Source organism: Cupressus sempervirens, chromosome 7 (assembly GCF_028749045.1).
Source record: "Cupressus sempervirens isolate cs-2001-9-10 chromosome 7, ASM2874904v1, whole genome shotgun sequence".
In the NCBI taxonomy this organism is placed as follows: domain Eukaryota; kingdom Viridiplantae; phylum Streptophyta; class Pinopsida; order Cupressales; family Cupressaceae; genus Cupressus; species Cupressus sempervirens.
The window spans coordinates 921,797,236-921,817,509 of NC_143124.1; positions in this window are offsets into that span (position 1 = coordinate 921,797,236).

Here is a 20,274-nt window from a genome sequence, read left to right on the forward strand (position 1 = left end):
AGAAGCCATTACATGTGTATAGGTAAAACAATGGCCAAAACAAGGTGTCACCCAATGCTTCACACTATAAACCACAACAATGGTTGACTTTATATATATTTTTTATTTTTATTTAAAAATCCAATTTTGAATTAATCAAGTACATAAATTTTAAAGTGACCAAGTTTACATTTCAAATAATAATAAAATTGAACTCAGTAGGAGTGTAGGCCACAAAATAACACATGGACTAATTTAACTTCATTATGCACAACATAAGTGCCAATTGTAGGGGAAATGTTGGTTCACTTGGGAGCTGTAAATTTTACTTTTTCACAACCTCTTTTACCATATTGGTTTCATAAATCTTATTGCACCATTTTGGTCCACAACTTAGCTATCCATCATAGCTCCTTTATTTTTCTTTCTCTTCTTTACAACCTCTATGATTGAATATGATGATAGGGAGACCTTCAACTAGGAACATCCACCAAAAGGAAATATAAAAGGATATTGCACAGGGGAAACAAAAAACCTTGAAGGAAACCTAGAACCATAAGGCAGATGTTGGATTGACTATGAGGAAAGGGAGACCTCTGACTAGGAACATCCACCAAAAGGAAACAAAAAAGGATATTGCATAGGCAAAACAAAAAACCCTGAAGGAAACCTAGAACCATAAAAGATGAAGATCATATCCGGGAACGTGAGAGGGTTGAATAGCCCCATGAAATAGTATTAAATCAAATAGAAGATCATTGAACTTAACATTGATATGATTCTTTTGCTGGAAGTGAAAATGTCTGAGCATGTCTTTTCACAAGTGGCTAATTATATTTTTCTAGGTGCTAAATATACCTATAGTGATGCTAATGAAGCTTTTGGTGGAATTCGTATGATGTTTATTCCCAACAGGGCTATGGGCATGGATATTTCTATCAGTACCCATTTTGTTGCCATAAATTTCACCACCCAATCTGGCAAGTGGACTACTTTCAGTTTCTATGTGGGATTGTTGTTTGGAATGAGGCTACTACTATGGCTGATTCCATGTGACAAGGAATTTTTTTGTGCACGGGAGACTTTAACAACCCATTGTACCCTTTAGAGAAATTGAGGGATTAGAGGATTTTTTGGATAGGATGCAGAACTTGGAGGATTTTTTGAGAAGAAATGATCTTATCTATATTGATATCCAAGGATCTACTTTTACCTGGACTAATAATAGACTAGGAAAGAACTTGATTCAAATTAGGCTAGACAGGGCTCTAATCTCTTTAGTATGGGATATTCTCCAATACACCTCCCTAAAGGTTTATCCAAGGACCATCTCAGATCATTTGATGTTACTTCTCTCTTGGACAAAAAAGGCTACTAGGCAAAGGCCTTTAAGGTATGAGATCATGTGGTACTTGCATAATGAATTCAAAGACTGTATTGCATGGTGGTGGAAGGATCTAATGGAAGGCACAACCATGTTCCATATTGCTAGAAAGCTTGATAGAATCAGAAAGGAGGTGAGAGATTGGAGCAAATCCTCATTTGGGATTTTATCCAAGGAAAAAAAGTTACTGAAAAAAAGTTGGAAGCTTTGTAAATGTAACTTGTGCAAAAACACCGGTAGATTGAGTAGTAGTAGGAGGGGAGAAAGTGTAGAGATTAATGGAAAACCCTTCTCAATAGGGATGAAGTCTTCTAGAAACAAAGATTTAGGATACAATGGTTGAAGGAGGGAGACAAAAACACAATGTTTTTTCACAGATCCACCTTGAGAAGAAAAAAGAGAAACACTATCAAAAATTTGATGGATGATAATGACCATGAAGTCACTAAAATGGAAAAGATAGAGGATAAAGTCAATTCCTATTTCTAGGAAATGTATAACCCCCAGCAGCCCATATTAATAACAACATAAAAAGTGATATCCTAAGGGTATTTCAACCAGTGATTAATGATCAAATGAATGAGAAGATGACATGCAAGGTTAAAGAAGAGGAAGTTAGAATGGCTATCTTAGGTATGGACCAATATAAAGCTCTTGGTCCTAATGAGTTTTGTCCTTCTTTCTTCTAGGAATTTTGGGACATTCTCAAGTATGACAATATCCATGCTTCTTGTGAATTTTTCAAGATGGGAAAGCTGTTGAAGAAACTTAACCAAACCTTCATTGTTCTCATTCCTAAGACAAAAGACCCTCAAAGACTAGAAGACTTTAGACCTATCAGCCTTTGTAACATAATTTATAAGGTTCTTGCTAGGGTAATGGTGAATTGTATTGAGCTTCTCATGGAAAAATTCATTGGTCCCTTTTAGAATGGCTTTGTGCCTAAGAGGTAGATTCTTGACGTGGTTATAACCACCCATGAGGTAATACACTCTATGGAAAGGTCTATGAACCAAGTTATGACACTTAAAATAGACATTTCCAAAGCTTATGATAAGGTCAGGTGTGAATTCCTCTTTTCTATTCTTTCCAAACTTGGCTTTAATGAGAAGGTTAATAGTATTATTAAAAATGTTGTTACCTATGTTACTTTCTTGGTGATCACCAATGGAACTCCTGGAAATTTCTTCTCTTCCTCCCAAGATCTTCGCCAAGGTGACCCCCTATCTCCCTACCCTTTTATTATTGTAGTAGAAGTGCTAAGAAGAAATTTAGTGTCTTTGACAAACTCTGACAGAATCAAGGGCATTAAACTGGCCTCCTGATGCCTCCTACAAATCATACAATAGTTTGTCAATGATACATTCTTATTTGACATCTCCTCCATCCATGAAGCCAGAGAATGGAAAGACACCCTGAATAAGTATGCATTGGTCTTTGGTCAATGCATAAATTACCAAAAAAAGAAAAGTCTTTTTCTTCAACACCATTGCTAGTTTGAGAGTAAAGGTGACAGGTATTGTTGGCTTCCAAGAGGCATCCCTCCTTGATACTTATCTTGGCCTACCACTCACAATAAAGGAAGTCCCCAACCTTTTTTGGAATGGTCTAGTTGAATGCTTCCAAAAAAGGTTGGTAGGCTTGAAAGGAAAAATCTTGAGTAATGTTGGGAAACTCTAGCTTCTCTCTGCCTCCTTGCAAGGCATCCTAGTGTATTTCAATAGTACATTTGACCCAATTTTTGACCAAGGTTTCTCACTATTTTTCTCATCAAAATTTTGACCAAATTATAGGTTGGTCAAAATTTCAATGAATACATTCGTCAAAATTTTGACCAACTTGCAATTTATTCATCAAAAATTTGACCAACCTACAATTTGGTCAAAATTTTGATGAGAAAAATAGCAAATAACCTTGGTCAAAATTCAACAAAAATTGGTCAAAAATTGGGTCCAAATTTACTAGTGTTTCCTCTCCATTGTCAAAATTGCGGATAGGTTTAGAGACATTATTGACAAATTCCAATGGAACTTCTTATGATTCAGAATTGAAGAGAAGTCAAGAATGAATTTGGTTAGCTGGGAGAAATTCTATAGATTGAAAGCTCTTGGTGGTCTGAATTTAAGAGGAATATGACACTTGAATAAGGCCCTATTAACCAAAATAGGCTAGAAATTGGTGAGCTCTTAGGGCAACTGGTGTAACATTATCAAGGCTAAATATATCAAAAGATTGTCTCCCACCAATTCCCTTAGGCACATGATATCCTCCAAGGCTCCAGGATCTGGAACAATGTGGTTAATACTGAAAAGATCCTGAAAAAGGGGTGTCACTAGATTATGGGGATTGACTTCTAGGAGGATCAATGGATTTATGATAACCCTCTCATGCATACTAAGTCCTTACATTTGGAATAGAAGCGTACTAGATTGTATGGCCCTTAGATTCAAAACTTCATCACCCTTGAAAGACAATGGGTTACTTTCAAGAAACTTGAGCCTATGGATTTGGGGATTGCTTGGGTGCTACAAGAAATTCTTCACACCTATCAGATCCCACTTGGTCTGGTTGAGGACTCTTTAGTGTGGAAACTAACACTCTCAGGGGAGTTTATAGTTAAGACTACTTATCTATGCTATATGGGGAGGCAGTCTCCCATGCTGATTGGGAAAAAGCCTAGCACCCTTGGATCCTACCAAAGATAAAATTCTTGTGGTGGGAAACTTTGCATGGACCGATCCTTACTATTGATAACCTCTAGCGTAGAGGGTGTCAACTCACTAACTTCCATATTTTATGTCTCCAAGATGCAAAATCTATTCCACATCTGCTTATCCACTGCCCCTTTTCCATATTTGTGTGGAGGGATGTACTTTCCTTATGGGAGGTCCAATGGTGTATGGAGAGTGAATTAAAATAATTTATTCATTAGAATGGTCTGACAACACATCCATATCTCAGAAACTTGTAGTCGATTACCCCCCCATATGTTACTTGGCACATCTTGAAGGAAAGAAACAATAGGATCTTCAAGGAACAAGCCACTACTAGTTTGGGGGTGGCCTAATAGGTTATTAGGCTCATAAAAGGATGCAATAGGATTTGGCATTGTAATCCCCCCCCCCCCCTCGAATCCTCTGGGTGGACTAGACATGAAATGGGCTTTGACATGGAATGTTGAATCAATTGTGGCACAATTTGACAATTCAAAAGTCTTGGGAAGGAAGAAGACAATGTGGCTCCCTCCCCCTCTATCTTGGTGTAAACTAAATTTCAATGGTTCATCCCTAATGGGCAACACCATAGTGGAAGGTGTCCTCCATAATAGCATGGGAAATATGGTGGTTGCCTATGTTGGTAACTACTGAGGAGGCTCTAACAATGAAGCTAAAGCTATGGCTCTCCTAAGGGGGCTAAGAATTATGAAATCTCGAGGAATCAATAAGCTAGCCATTAAGGGGGACTCTATTCTTATCATTAAAGCTACTAAGGGAGAATTTTAGAGCAACTGGTTGATTAAAATCATAATTGAGGAAATCCAAAAGTTGATAGAAGATTACCATGAGATCCAAGTGGCACACATATATCAAGAAGGGAATGGCATGGTGGATGAGCTTTCCAAATTTGGCCATGGTGTCAAGAGATTAATATAATGGGAGAATGTCAGAATATTTCCATCATCAATGCAAGTGGTGATGGAAAGGGAGCATACTTTCAAAAATGCCATATGAACAATCAAAATAGGTGGCCAACTTTCATTTTTCCACATGGATGTTAGGACAAGGTGATCCATAAAGGGCTTATTTTGAAAGATTGTATGATGATATACATTAATTTTTTGATTTTCGTGAATATTGATCACTACCAAAAAAGGATGCAAAGGGGGGATTTAGCAAGATATAGAGAATGACCTACTAAAAATAAAAATGACATTTAGTCAATTCCTGCACAAACTATAGCTAGCATCGACTATTTACGGATGGAAAGAGATTTCTCACACATGCCACAGAGGATGGATTTTTGTTTTTTGGGAAAGCTTGTGGAGTTATGATGACTATGCAATGCCTTTTCATTTTTATCATTGAGGCATCTTATTTTAAATTTGATAACTACCATACTTGCAACAAGGCTATGTCATCTGAAGATTTGGTGGTCAAATTGGGTGAAGGCATGAGTGTTAGTGATCACATAGAACTGGTGGGTGTGGAGGAAGGTATCCATAGTAGTGAGGCAACAATGGTCTACTTGGAGGAAGGTGACCTCTTGCCATATATGGAGGGTATGGTGAAGCATGACAAGATTGTCTCAATGAAGTTCTTCCAGACTTGGAAGGATAGAAAGGTGATTGTCAATGGTATGGGATTTGAGATCTTTGAGGTAACCATTGTGAGGATTGGAGAATTTTCTATGGAAGGAAAGAAATGGAAGAGGAGGGCTAAGGTTAATGAGGAAGCCAGTTTATGAAAATTTTCAAAGTCAAGGAGGAACCGACGTGAATGCATGGAGGATTTCATAGGAAGCCATCCCTAAGCCTTGGGACACCATAATTTTCTATGCAATTATGTAGTATATCACTTTAGAGGATTGCTTTTAGGTAATATTTTATTACCACTTCCCTATTTTGAATCGCTTTAGTAATCTTGACCACATTTCCTTCCCATTTATGTTATTACATTCACTAGAAGATTATATTTTTAAGGCCAAGAGGAAACATGAGGAGGGTAAAACTTTATACCTTATCCATCAGGGGCTTATGAATTTTTTTTTATATCTAGCACCTAGTTTGAAACCCACTTCTTTTGGTTAAACCTCTGGCCTTTGTTACCGCCCAAGTCTCCTTAACCAATACACTAGCCCTAGCCACAAGAAGCTCAAGAAAACCCATGGCCCAGAAGTCAAAATGGACCCTGAGGTCAAATTAGCCTCATAGAGTCAAATTTAAGATACTAAGAAGGGTACATAGAGCACCAAGAGAACCAATAAGTACCTCCAATAAGATAAATCCAAGTCGCCCCCCCCCCCCCCAAGCATGATTCCACCTCTGAGTCTTTCGATAGTGATGTCAAACTTGGGAGAAAGAAGAGATTACCTTAGTCTTTCCCTAGCCCTCTTAGCCCTTCCCATATGTCTGATACCCTCAAGGCTACCCTAGCTAGAAGTGGGCGAGGGAGGACATCACTTCCCCTAGGAAACAAATCAATAAAGGTACTAGGAAGAAAGGAAAACACAACCATAGTAAGGCCAGCCTAGAAAGGCTAGAACAGTTTATGAAGGACCTGGCTAATAATCAAACTAGTAGTTGCTAGAGATTCGAAACTTTGGTGGAGTTTTCCACCAAGGTCGTGCATTCCATGACCAATACCTTATACTTCTTGCTGGTGAACAAGGAGGAAAGGGACCTAGGGAAAGCTAATAAGACCATCTGATCCATCTATGGGTTTTTGGTGGAGGACTGGCTAAAGACCATCTTGGAAAAACTGGTTAAGGAAAAGGGTGAGGATGTGGAAAATGATGCTCTTGAGGAAAAGGAGGAAAGGCAAGGGAAAGAAGAGGGTAGCTGGCCCTAGTTCTGGCATTTTTTTTTATGTGGTTTTTTATGCTCATTACTATGAACTTGGTACCCCATGGGGTTTTAGCTTTTATGTTTATGTTGATTAATAGCAATGTTTTATTTAGGAGTTGCTAGTCTATTTTATAGTTTGTTATGAATATTAGACTTAAGTATGATAGTATCATTAATTATGCTATGGACATTTTTTTAAATCTTTAAAGATGACATAGGGTAGATAACCGGGAGGTTACCTCTAGCTAATTTTTCAACTTGTTTGTTACTTGAGGTTAGCACCCCATCTTTATTGGTTGCTATCTAATACTTCAAAAACCTCTACGAAATGCTATGCTCATCAACCAAACTATTTCTTCACAAATGTTTACTAATTTTCAAATATCAATAGGGGTTTTGAGATTTCTCTAAAATGATTATCCATCTTTATAAAGGGTTACAATAAAATTATGACTTTCCTTCTCTATTAATTTTTCTTCTTCAATCATTTTTCTCAGTACATTCCATTTCCTAAAAATGTTTATTTTTTTTGTAAACGACATTGGGGATTCTTAGATTTATCTAAAATTATCATCACTCTACATAGAGGGTTACCTTTAAACGATTTATTTTCCCTCCCTGCAATCCATTTCAATTTTTTCTCTAATAATTTATCCCTTTCCATTTCATAAAAAAATATTAATTGCAAAAGTCATTGGGGATTTTAAAATTTCTTGAAAATAATTATTTATTTACATAAAGGGTTGCAATACAATGATGAATGTTTGTCCCTATTCATGTGTGTTTTCTCTATGATCATTTATTCAAATGCAATCCATTTCCTCAATTATGTTTATTATTTTGTAAATGCCACCAGGTAATTTTGATTTTGTTGAAAATGGTTATTCATCTCCATAAAGGTTAACAATAAAATGATGGATTTTCCTTCCATGATCATGGTTTTGTTTTGCAATCATTTATTCAAATGTATTCCATTTCCTTAATTATGGTTATTATTTTAAAATTTACAAAAAAGTTATACATTTTTAGAAGGTTAAAAACTCAAACCCTATAGCATTTCTAATGGAAGGAAGGCCAAAATATCTTTTAAATAAGGAAAGTTATTCTTCCTTAGTTCCTTTTCCTTTTCAACCCATTAAGGCTATTACTCAAGTCTTTTCTTTTAATCCCCCTTTTATTTTCCAAGGTTGAAAGAAATTGATAGATCTATGGCTAGCAGTCATAAAAGAAAATGATTTTGTTCTACTAAGCCTTCATCAACTAATCCATTGGGTAACACTCTACATGATGTGACATGATGTTATGTTGAAGGACAATAAGGGAAAAAATCATAAAATTGGTAGATGGTGTATGGGAAAATCCTATTTTGGAGTTTTCAAATTTAGTGATTGGTGCTAATTATACTCTTTTAGGGTCTGGGGCATAAAATCCTAAAGCCTCTTTAATTAGGAAACATCCCCACCAGGCTCCCTCTTTTTATAGACTTGGAGTAGGTTGGAAGGAATATGTATAGGGCTTCATAGACTTTTCTGTCTTCTCCATTGATTGATTCAACCCCAGAGATTGTTTGAGCTCGTGCTAAAATTGATCCACAACCCCTGACTTAAATAATATCTACACAAAAGGTATGTGGGGCCATTAAAATAGAAACAAATTATTTGGAAAATTGAGTGGTCCAAGGGAAATCTATTGATTGGATTGAGCAATAGATGAAGACCTCTTTTGGAAATTGTGTAAATATTTCTATCCTCAATCAAGATTTTTTATTTATTAAGTTAAAAAATATTACTCATAGAGATAAATTGTTATAATGAAACCCTCCCTTTATGGATGACTATTATCTCCAAATATGGAAATGGGTATTAAATATCAACCCTAAATTATTTTTAAAATCAATTATATTAAAATAGGTTTAATCTCTAATCTCCTAGTACACCTTCTCCATAATCACAATTTATCTAAAATTGGCAAGATTTTGGCTAGTTTTGAAGTGACAAAAGAAAACTATATTTCCTCTTTTAAAATGTGAAAGTATTAACTGATATTGAATTAGGAATGAATACATTAGATTCTACTTGAATAATTACCAATCAACCCATTTATTATTTTCATCCTATAGTTTTCCAAGGTATCATTTAGGGAAACATTTTTAACCTTTTCTTTCCATGTAGAAATGAAAGGAAATATCTCAAACTCCTTTAGAAGCTCCTACCAACTAGCCTAGCAAACATTGTTTTTTATTGAAACAAAACAAGTTTACAAAGAATAACAACTACATGAGGTAGCTAGAAGAGAAATTCATCATATAAAAAAAATCACTACAAAATGACTAACAACTAGCATTACATTGAGAGGACATGATGAAACACTTTTTCATTACTTTGAAGCTGATTCACTTGGTCTTTAAGTTGTAGCTGAGCCATGACTGACGAATACATTAAGATGCCCCTTTCCTGCTAGCAAATGTTGTTATTACTAACTTCAACCTTATTTTCTTATCGATTCTTGGGGATGACCCCATATCTAAGGTGTTTGATTATTGTTCTATATTAATCATATATAAAACCTTCCACTATATCTCTTGATCGATATTAGTCCCTACCTAAATTGGGAAGTTGAGACAAATACAAAACCTCAACTGGTAATAGGCCTATAGAAGAATGTGGCCACTAAAATCTATTCAAACCCGAGAGAAGAAAATGGGCACTACTAACCATAGGAAAGAAGATAATGTATACTAACTAAGATAGAAGCATTAAGAATTAATTTGAACTATCTACATCATATTAAAATGACAAACTAGGATCAATCAAAACAAAACAAAGGGACGCCTTTTTTTAAAATGTTGTAGCCTAATTTAGTTCAGGCCCTCCTAGTGTAGATATTACTTCATTCCCTTCCAGTCAACACATACATGGGTGTTCGTAGCCACTAATAGGAACATCCAGTTGTTGATGATTTGGTCACAACTTTGCATAAAGTTCCTTATGTTCTTGATAATTAGAATTAAAAAGACTTCTACTGACTTGTCTTGGATTGCATACTCACTTCGATTTGGGATGTATAAATACTCATCCATGTTCTCCAAAACTAGGTCAAGTTCCTTAATAAGTTTAATGAAAATATTTATTCTTTCTTACATATTTTGTATATATTTTAGGAGAGTATTTTGTTATTTTACATTACTAATAACCATTGTGATATTTATTAGATTTTGCTAATTATTAACAATTAATATCAATTAAAATAATAATAATAAATTTTAATAGATAAGAGGCAATTGCTCATTTTATTAAGTTCAAAAATATTTCTATGACCACATTTAAAGTGCCTACACTAAGGGAACAAGAACCGAGGTTAAGAAAACCCTTAGTATAGCCCAAGACCAAAGTCTTGTATACATACCAAAGCCTCCATAGGAGGGTTAGAAGAGGGCATTCCCTCTTTTATAAGAAATCTAGGGGGCATACCCCAAATTACAAATATTTTGAATAAAACACTTATGATTATGCCTTCTATAAGTGGATCCAAAGGGAGCAAAACAGTAGGCATATAACTAAGAAAATGCCAACACACTAGAAATGCAATGCCCAAGCAATGTCCAAGCCATTTGTCATGATAAAACTACCAAAACCCAAAAAAATAGATCCAAAATAAGTTAGTGTCATCCATAATCAATGGGATCATATTAGAAATACCAAATCAAATAGGGAAAGAGACAACCAAAAACCCTAAACCAATGTCATAGAAGTGGATGATTAGAAAAAATCATTACTTAATAGAATGAGATAGAATTAATTCCTATTCTAGAAATTATAGAAATCTGAATAGAAGTTCCTCCTAGCCCATGTCAAATAGGCTAAGGAAAATGATTTTAGTGACCCATAAAGACAAAGTAATGTCACCCCTAAAGGAAGATAAATATATGCATAATAATAAACTGCCAAGAAAAATATAAATTTTAAGTAAGAACGCACAGACAATCTGTGGGTTAGATGAATAAAAATTCCCCAAGCTTCATCATACCAAACCATAAGTACTTTAGTGCTAATGATAAAAAAATAACAGTCCACTCTTAAGGTAATATGAGCCAATAAAGAACTTTTTGTGAAGTTAAAATAATCACTGAGTATCATATCTAATTTAGAAATTAAAATATATTGATTAATTTTGTATAAAAATTATCAAAAAAATGGGATATCTCCAGAGAATCGTGGATAAGAATAATAGTTAGAGAATTTTTTTCAAAGCTTCCTAATTAAAATAAAATTCATCGCCCACCCCTTTGAACCACAAGCAAACTTCCACAATACCATAAGACCTTCCAATTTTCATACATGAAACTTTATCCCATGAATCATAGTCCGTGATCCGCTATTGTTTTTTATCACTAGAGAATCCATCCTAACATGGTCTACTCCCTCTTAATAAATATGACTAAGATTCTCGAAAATCATCTGAAACATATGCTCTATCTACTCCTTATTCTTTTCCATGGTTTCTTCTAATGAGATTTTAGGCTACCTCTTGATATAGTAGGATACCCATAATGTCAGTCATAAAAGATATTTGGTTCAAGTGCTTCACTTTACCTAGCAATAAAATCAAACAACTAATGAATCTTGAACAATACTTGAGTCTTGCACAATATTTAGTAGCATGCCCAATGTACCAATCTTCTTTTTTTTTGCAAGAAAATCCCTAGAGCCAAAGGGAAAAAGTCAAGGTAAATAGCTTTTATAGCATGTGCTAAAATATATATTAAAGAGAGGCTACAATGAGTAGATAAATGTAATACTCCATGATACTAAATACTTATCTGCAAATCTTTGATAGGAGTTTCACCAATGAAGGTGTTGGAGTTCTTTAGAATAACTAAGAGGGGCAGTGAATCAGTTATCCAAGGTCCAGATGTACTTTTCACAGTGTAGTGAACCCATATTCATAAAACATTTTCATCATGCATGCACCAAATAGATTATGCAATCACTTAAATTTGTAGGTTACTATCAAATCAACTTGCAAAAATATAAACATGAAACATAACAGATTCAATAATACATTTGACACAATGATTTAACATGGAAACCCAATTTGGGAAAAACCACTAGTAACATGCTACCCATTCTCTCTCTTTTGAAGTGATGTCTTGTGAAAGGCCAACCCTATTAAAGATTACAATGCACACCATTAAATGTGACCCAATTAAAGAATTTCAATCATTCTTTTAGGAGTGAGCCTTGTTAAAGGACTCTAGATCATTCACTTGGAATATCACCCAGTAAAGGATTTACAAATGACTATTAGGTCAAACTTAACTCAAATGATTTACCCTAGAATAGTACAATGATTAGAAACTAACAATAAGACTTGATCTAATAAAAACTTACAACACACTTTTAGATTATAGATCATTGTTTCAGTCCTCCATTCTTCTTGGCTTTCACACACTTCAGCTCTGATAGCTTGTTCACCCTTCAAGCATCCATACCCTTAAGCCTTCTTTCTTTGCTTGCCAATGTAGTCTCTTTTCTTAGGTCACTAAATGAAACAATACCCTAGACTCCTTGTCTTCCTTAGGTTCTCACACTTGACAACATTTACTTCTAACCAAACATCTCTATAAATAGAAAATTAAGATATTTTTCCATTCATTCTCCTTCATCCATTTTAGGGTTACCAAACATCTCTATAAATAGAAAATTAAGATCTTTTTCCATTCATTCTCCTTCATCCATTTTAGGATTAGGTTAGATTAGTTAGGATTCAATGAGTCTACCCTTCTTTTCATTTCTTCCCCTTCTAGAAACTTCTCCTACAATCCTCTTTGAATTCACTTAAAAATGGTTTATCTTGAATTTGTGCCAGTAGCTCATCAATCTTAACTTCCACACTGTTCACACAATCTAAGAAATCAAACTTGTCAACTCATATTCATCAAATTCTTGATCTTGCTCATAATGCTGACACTTGGCATTAACTGGCTTCTGATGCTCGACACATACTGAGTTTCTCAGCATCCACTAACAAATCACTCAACAAGAACTAAAGTTTATTGGTGTTTGGCATTAACTAAACTTTACTTGGCTTACATTGTGTCACTCAGCTTAAACTGAAATTGGCAAGTTGCTCAACTCCAACTAATTTTTTGCTTGGCTTACACTAAGTTTATTTGGCACCTACTATGCAAAATGTTAATCTTGGTAGACATACTTTGTTTAACTTGTTCTTCTGAACTTGATCAGTGTAACCATCCTTTGCAACCTCAAGTAGATTATAAGTGCACTATAATATCACTTTCTTAACTGATCCTTGTACTCTTTTTCCATATCATAATGCAACCTTTCCTCTAGTTTCTATTGTTATCTCATTTGATCAGATCCTCTTCATCAATCAAACAAATGATAGTACTTAAATCATGTAAGCAATTGTCTTACCAGCAAGTAGCAAGTTTGACATTAGTGACAAAATAATGGTTGAAACACATATTCATACTTGTATCAATCTATTTTCAATAGAAGGTGCATATGCACTAAATCAAAAACTATCTCCATATAAGATTTAGTCAAACAATGAGAATGAAACATTGATTATTACTCTCCCCATAATGTGAAATTCGCACTTGTTACATTTTATAGAGTTTCCAATCACTATCAACCTCTATATCATTATCTTTATCTTATCAACAAATTATACAACAATTAAAATATGAATGAAGACTTCTTTACATGAACCTAAAAATTATAAATGTTATGCCTTAATAAATGTTTCGCCTTGGTATTTACCATTTGAGCTTAAAATACAATACATTGGTTTCATTTATATTCCTAAATATTTATTATAATGTTTGTTCCAAAATTCATTTTTCATTTTCTAGTATGAAAGATGTGACCAATATGAAAGGGCACAATCTTCTAATTTGTAGTTTGAGCATCACAAATTTTCCAATTCAGAAGAAAATGAAATAATGCTTAATCAAATACTAGTTAGAAACATTAAATTAGTTCCTCAAATCTAATCATCCAAACATTAGCCATTAAAATTTATTTGTAAACAAATTTCTCACTGTGAAGCTACTTCTATAATTGACCCTGATCACCCTATGAATAGTGATAGTTGTGCCAACAATTGGAGAGATTGCAATTGATCACTATTGAGATGCAATCTTCCTCTAAATTTAAGAGAGGAAAATCCCTCATCTGATGTGGGTATTATGGGATTTTTGTATACTTTTCACCAAAAAGTATGAAAGGGTAGAAAGCACAAAACTAGATAAAAGAATAGAAAAGACCCCATGGATAGAACTAGACATACTAAATTAGGATTTCACAATGGATAAACAAATATACTTTAGTGCTTAAGAAATATACAAACTTTCTAACAAGAACTTATATTGATAAAGGTTGAAACTGCATCTCGAATACCAATGAACTACGCATTTGGGTATCAAATGAAGCAACTCTAATTTTCTATATCATGAGTAAAATTTTAGGATACCAAGAAATAGTACTCAATAATAAACAATTTATTATTAATTGACTATTTTCCTTTACCAAAAGAGTGAATGTAAGACACTATATTCTCATATGATGAACATAACTGATAAAAGTTTAAGAAATTAAAGGCATTGACAATAGTTTCAAGTTAACTTGGTTCTCAATACATGAAGAAATACTATTTCATCAATAAATATGTCCTCTCTCTTCTTCAAGTTTCCAAAAATTCCCTTATAAAGCCAAAAATATTCCTTATATAGACATTGGGGTTAAGAACTACTCTTCTATGCTTAATAACCACCTCCCAATTATGTGATTTTGGTGAGATTAATTAACCTTACAAAAATTATCCTATACAAGGAGAATATCTTAAAATATGACTCAAACTAAAATTCATCAAAAAGAGCATGAAATAAACATCTAATCACTAAGGCTTCTAGTTTCTAGAATCCATCTATTGAGATGTGATAGATTTATTCTTTAAAGCCCTATAGGCATCAAGAATTGCTGCCATCAAAAAATAATTTGGAATGAATAAATTTTCCATCTCGAGTTTGGTTGTGAAGTACTTATCCTAGATCTCTTTTAACTCTTTTTTTACATTGAAATGTTGCAATCCTTCAGAGTGATAGAGACTAGATTAAGATTCATCATAGTTTCAAGATTCTCTATCTCGGAATGACTCCTAACACTAAAAGAATCAAGAAGAAACTGACAATCAACATGTTGAAGATCCCTAATTGCCTTCTCACCTGCAATGATTGTGACCACATCATTTGAAATATTTTTTTTTTTTGTTCATAGACTAATATCAATTTTTCAAATTTGTTGATCCCTCTACTGATGTTTACTACTTTCCAATTGATATTCTTACTCCATATGTGTACCTAATTATCATTCAGATTAGAAATAACCTTTTCAATGATTATAGTGGTCACATCCATTTTTAACATCTCCCACAATTCATCAGCTACTCCTTGCCATGTGAATTTTGCTCACAGTTGATCAAGATTTCTTTATTTATTCTCCAACACTAACATTGTGACCATTACTTCCTCCATTTGGCACAAATATTTAGAATCTCAATAACTTTCATTGAGGTTAATGAATCTCTTAATTTTGAGCCTCTATCATTTTAAAAAAGGTTAAAATTTGTCCTTAAAAAATGTGTTTTGGACCTTATGCTTAATGTTTTATCGTTTTGGAGGTTAATGTTTGGGGTTCAGAATGTGTTTTTGGAATATTTTTCTTAACTCTTTTTTGGACGAGAGGTTAAGATTCTGAATGAAAACACATGATTCAAACCTCATTTCCTAACCTTTTAAAGTTTAAAAGTGTGAGGCCTCACCCTAAGCCATCATAACTCAACTAATACATTCATTTTGATACATTTATGATTAAATATCTTGGATACATTTTCATGATATTGATAATAATTTATATTATTAATTCTAGTGTAATGAGTTACATTGGGACGCTTTTAGTGATAAGCATGGAATTAGCTTGAAATGCAAATTTTAAATGGATCATATCATGTATAGTTTGATCATGTTAGTATTATATATGAACATTTGATTAGAAATGGGAACATGTTATTTATTCATTTAAAAATGGTTCATGTTTTTATCTAAAATAGAATTGATCTAGGATGTAAATATGTATGTGTTTTTATCGTGTAGGATATAACCATGGTAGATCAGAGAATCAAAACTAAACCTTTGTATAAATTAAGAATTCCAAGTTTAAATCTAAAAAAGAGATCTTAACCTCATTGTTTAGTGTTTTTAATTTGTAGACATAATGTGAATGAATGTTTTTGTTTAGATTCATTTTGTGGAAAATGATCTATCATGCATAATGTTAAAATTGTATTTTATAGTGTCACTTGACACTTATGATGTTATTTGTATAGTGACAAATCAAATTTAGATATTGTAAAAAATACCCAACCTTAATTTTTAACCAATTAGAAATATTTAAGTCATACTAAGTTTTGATTTAGAAAAAATTAGAATGTTAAGAGCCCCAGAGTGTTCTTTTAGTGAAATTAAGCTATGGCCTACATGTTAGTACCATATGTTAGGGCTTTATTTTTGACATTATTTAAGTTTAGATAAGTTTACTAACCCCTCAAATCTCTCATCTATCAAGTGTTGCAAAAATTTAAGGAGTCATGCTCAATTTCCCCACCTTATCTTTAGTTAGTTGGAGTCTTAGGTTGAGATTGCATTATCTTCAGTTAGTAGGAGTCTTAGGTGGAATTCACCTTATCTTCAGTTAGTGAGAGCTCCACTAAAGGAGAGGATTAGAGTCTTAGGTAGAGTGGGAAGTGATTGATCTCATCCATGATGGAAAATAATTAATACAAATTAGGAGGATAGTTTCCTATTCTAAGGGAATTCAAAATTAGAGGGGGGACTTCATTTTTTTGTTTTGGAGATTGGGAAAAGAAAGTATAGATGGCTCTTTTGAAGTCAAATCATTTCCTTAGATTTGGATCAAGGTTGGTAGATCTTGCCATGTTTCAAAAATCACATGTTGTGTTTTATTCTAAATAAAAGATGTATGTAAATTTTTCTATAGATGTATATGTGTATTGTTCATTGTTTCATGTTGTTTGTTGGGTGTGGATGATTTTATGTTCCCTTGGTTTTATTTTGATTTCGAAGAATGATGTTATGGGTGTTGAAGAAAATCACTCACCCTTGGGAGGGAAGAAGTGGCCTTTGAGTAAAGGTGATTTTTGGGCCTTTCCCTAAGTGTAAAGTTTCTTTCCTATGCAAAAGAGGGATAAGCATGTAGTAAGGGTTGCATGTGTCAATACATTGTTTTGCACTTGGGGGTGATAAAGGGGAGAAATTATGAAAGATATGACATTGATTTGTATGCCTTATGAAGGAAAATTGTATTTTCTATATGTGGCTTCTCCTCTCAATTTCAGCACACCTTCACCCATATCTTGGGATGCTATGTTATTCCATTGTGCTAATCGCAAAAGGGAGTTCATTGTTGTAATATGTGTGGTGCCTAATTATTACTGGGTTGTTCTTGGTTCTCCTAGCTTGGGGTTGGTCTCAGAGAGACTTAGCTTGGGAGTTGGGGTTGGTCTCAGAGAGACTTAGGTTGGGAGGTGAGCTCTCCATGTTTTTGTGTTATTTTGTATAGATTTCCTATGAAATTATGTTGAAAAAAATCTTGTGAGATTTTATCGTGGTTGGGGTTTTAAGAATGGATTTATTATGACATTGTAAAAGAGCAATATTGTAAAAGATATGTATTGTAAAAGATCTATATTGTAAAAATTTGTAATGTAAGGATCACATGTAGATCCTTGTATATATTTTCAATTGTTGTAAACAATTGAAAGTGATTGTCATAGTAGAAGAGAAAATTTTAATATTGTGAATATTTTTTATTTTAACTATTTTGAGCCGTGATTGAATATATTCAAAGATTTAGCAATAACCTACAAATGTTTGTTTTAGTTCTTTAAATGTTTAAAGTTTATATTAAGTAGTTATGTATGTAAGTAAGTGTATCTTGTCCAAATTTTGGGTATGAAAAAATGGTTAATGTTCCAATAAAAAACTAGTGTTTTGAGAGCATTCATTAACCTAACATAACTTGGGACTTTGGAGTTATAGTTCAAAAATTCAACATATTGGGTAGATTTGGTAATGAGTTGAAGAGTTTGAAATCAAGAGACTACCAAAAATTGTATAAGCCTCTAATAAATTTAAACCATGAAGTCAGATGTCCCTTTTCACATTTTAGCTGAAAATTTCAAATTTCAAATATTGTAAATAGCAGAGCAATAGTTGGCTCTAACTAGGGACAACCTGACTCTAAAGGATGTAGGATGAACCAGGAGGTAAGAAAAGGAAATGTATTACCTAAGGGATATAGAAACACCCCAAAAGGAAACAACAAAGAGGACCAACCAAAGAAACTAACAATCCAAAAATGGGGAACACAACAAAATATCCTAACATGATTATGTAAAATTCAAGTTTCCCTACCTCCAAAAAGCCAAAATATAATCGTGCAAATCCATTTACTAGCCAAAGAAAATTAATACCATGGTGTATTAACATGTGGAAACTCTTAGGTTCTTGTGGAATCAAATATAAGTTTTCTCCTTGACTACCAATTATAAGATTCCTAGCATTCTCCACATCTTTGGGTAAGGGAATGTATCCAAATCACCATGTCTTTTAAAAAATCCATGACTTCAGAATCAACTATGCTTCTTGTCACATGTCATTTATGACTTCATTTTAAAAGAGTTGAAGCATAAGGCTCTCAAGGTTTTGAATGCATTTCTAATCTTCTTCTCTACTAAACATGCCCTCTATTTGAATTTCTAGTCATTGTTCAACATGAAGTCTTGAACTCATTTCTAGCACCTGACACTCTTTGTTGAAATATGATTTAAAAGACCATTGCTAAAAGAGATTGTTGAAGAAGACTATGTGTTTCAATCATTGTTTTTTCATTGTTGTCAAACCCGCTATTTACTGGTAAGACAACTGCTTACAAGATTCAAGTCCTATCACTTAGTTGATTGATGAGGAGGATTTGATCAGCCAGATGTAACAAAAGCACCTAGAGGAAAGGTTGATTATGATTATGTAATGAAGTACAAGGATCAGTTAAGATAGTAATGACATAATATATTGCTAATCTACTTAAGGTCAAAAATGTTGGCTACACTTAGAAATTTTAGAAGAAGAAGTTACACAAAGTTTGTCTACCAAGCATGACCAAGTGGATAGTACGTGCCAAGAAAAGTTAGTAGAAGCCAAGAAAAAAGTCAGTTGGAGTTGAGTAAAGGTGAATTTTAGTGGATTCCAAGCAAGACAGTTGATGCCAAGTAAAGTTTAGTTGATGTCAAGCATCAGTAAACTTTAATTGATGGTGAGTGATTTTATAGTCGATGTTAAGCAATGAAATGTGTGTCAAGCATCAAAAGATTGATAATGTTGAGCTATTGCATTATGTTAAAGATCGGCGAGTCACTGAATCTAAGCTGACAAGTTTTTTTTCTTGAAACTTGTGAACTAGGAGGAAGATAAGGATGATAAGATGGTGGCACATAAATTTATGTAAACCATTTTGAGACAAATTCAAGTGGATTCTAGGAGAGGTTTCTAGAAGAGACAAGATACAGGATAGATACATGTGTCCTACCGAACCCATTCAGACCATAAATTGGATGATGGAAAATGAGCAAGAAAATATCTTATTTTCTTACTTATAGGAATGGCTAGTCATGAAGCAAGAGAAGTCATATGCAAGAACCCAAGGAAGAGAAGGAATTAAGGGTTTTGCTTCATCAAGTGACCCAAGAGAAGATTCTAAAATGGCATGTTAAGCAAGAAGGCTTAAGGAGATGAATGCTTGAAGGGTAAACAAGCTATCAAAGGTGAAAAGTATGAAGACCAAGTAGAATGGAGGATTGAACAATGATCTATAATCTATAAGAGAAGTTGTAAGTAGTATCAGATCAAAGCTCTATTGTTACTCTCTAACAATTGTATCAGTTTAGGGTAAATCCTTTTGATTAAGGTTGACCTAATAGTCATTTGTAAATCCTTAAACTAAGTGGCATTCCAAGTGAATGGCCTAAAGTCCTCTAACAAGTTTCACTTCTAATAGGGTGATTGAAACCTTTTAACCAGGTCACCTTTAACAACATGTATTATAACCTTTAATAGGGTTGGCCTTTCACACGGCATCACTTTAGAAGAGTGAAAAAGAGTAGCATGTTGCTGGTGGTTTTTCTGAAATTGGGTTTCCACATAAATTATTGTGTCAAATGTGTTGATGAATCTATTATGTTTCATGATTTA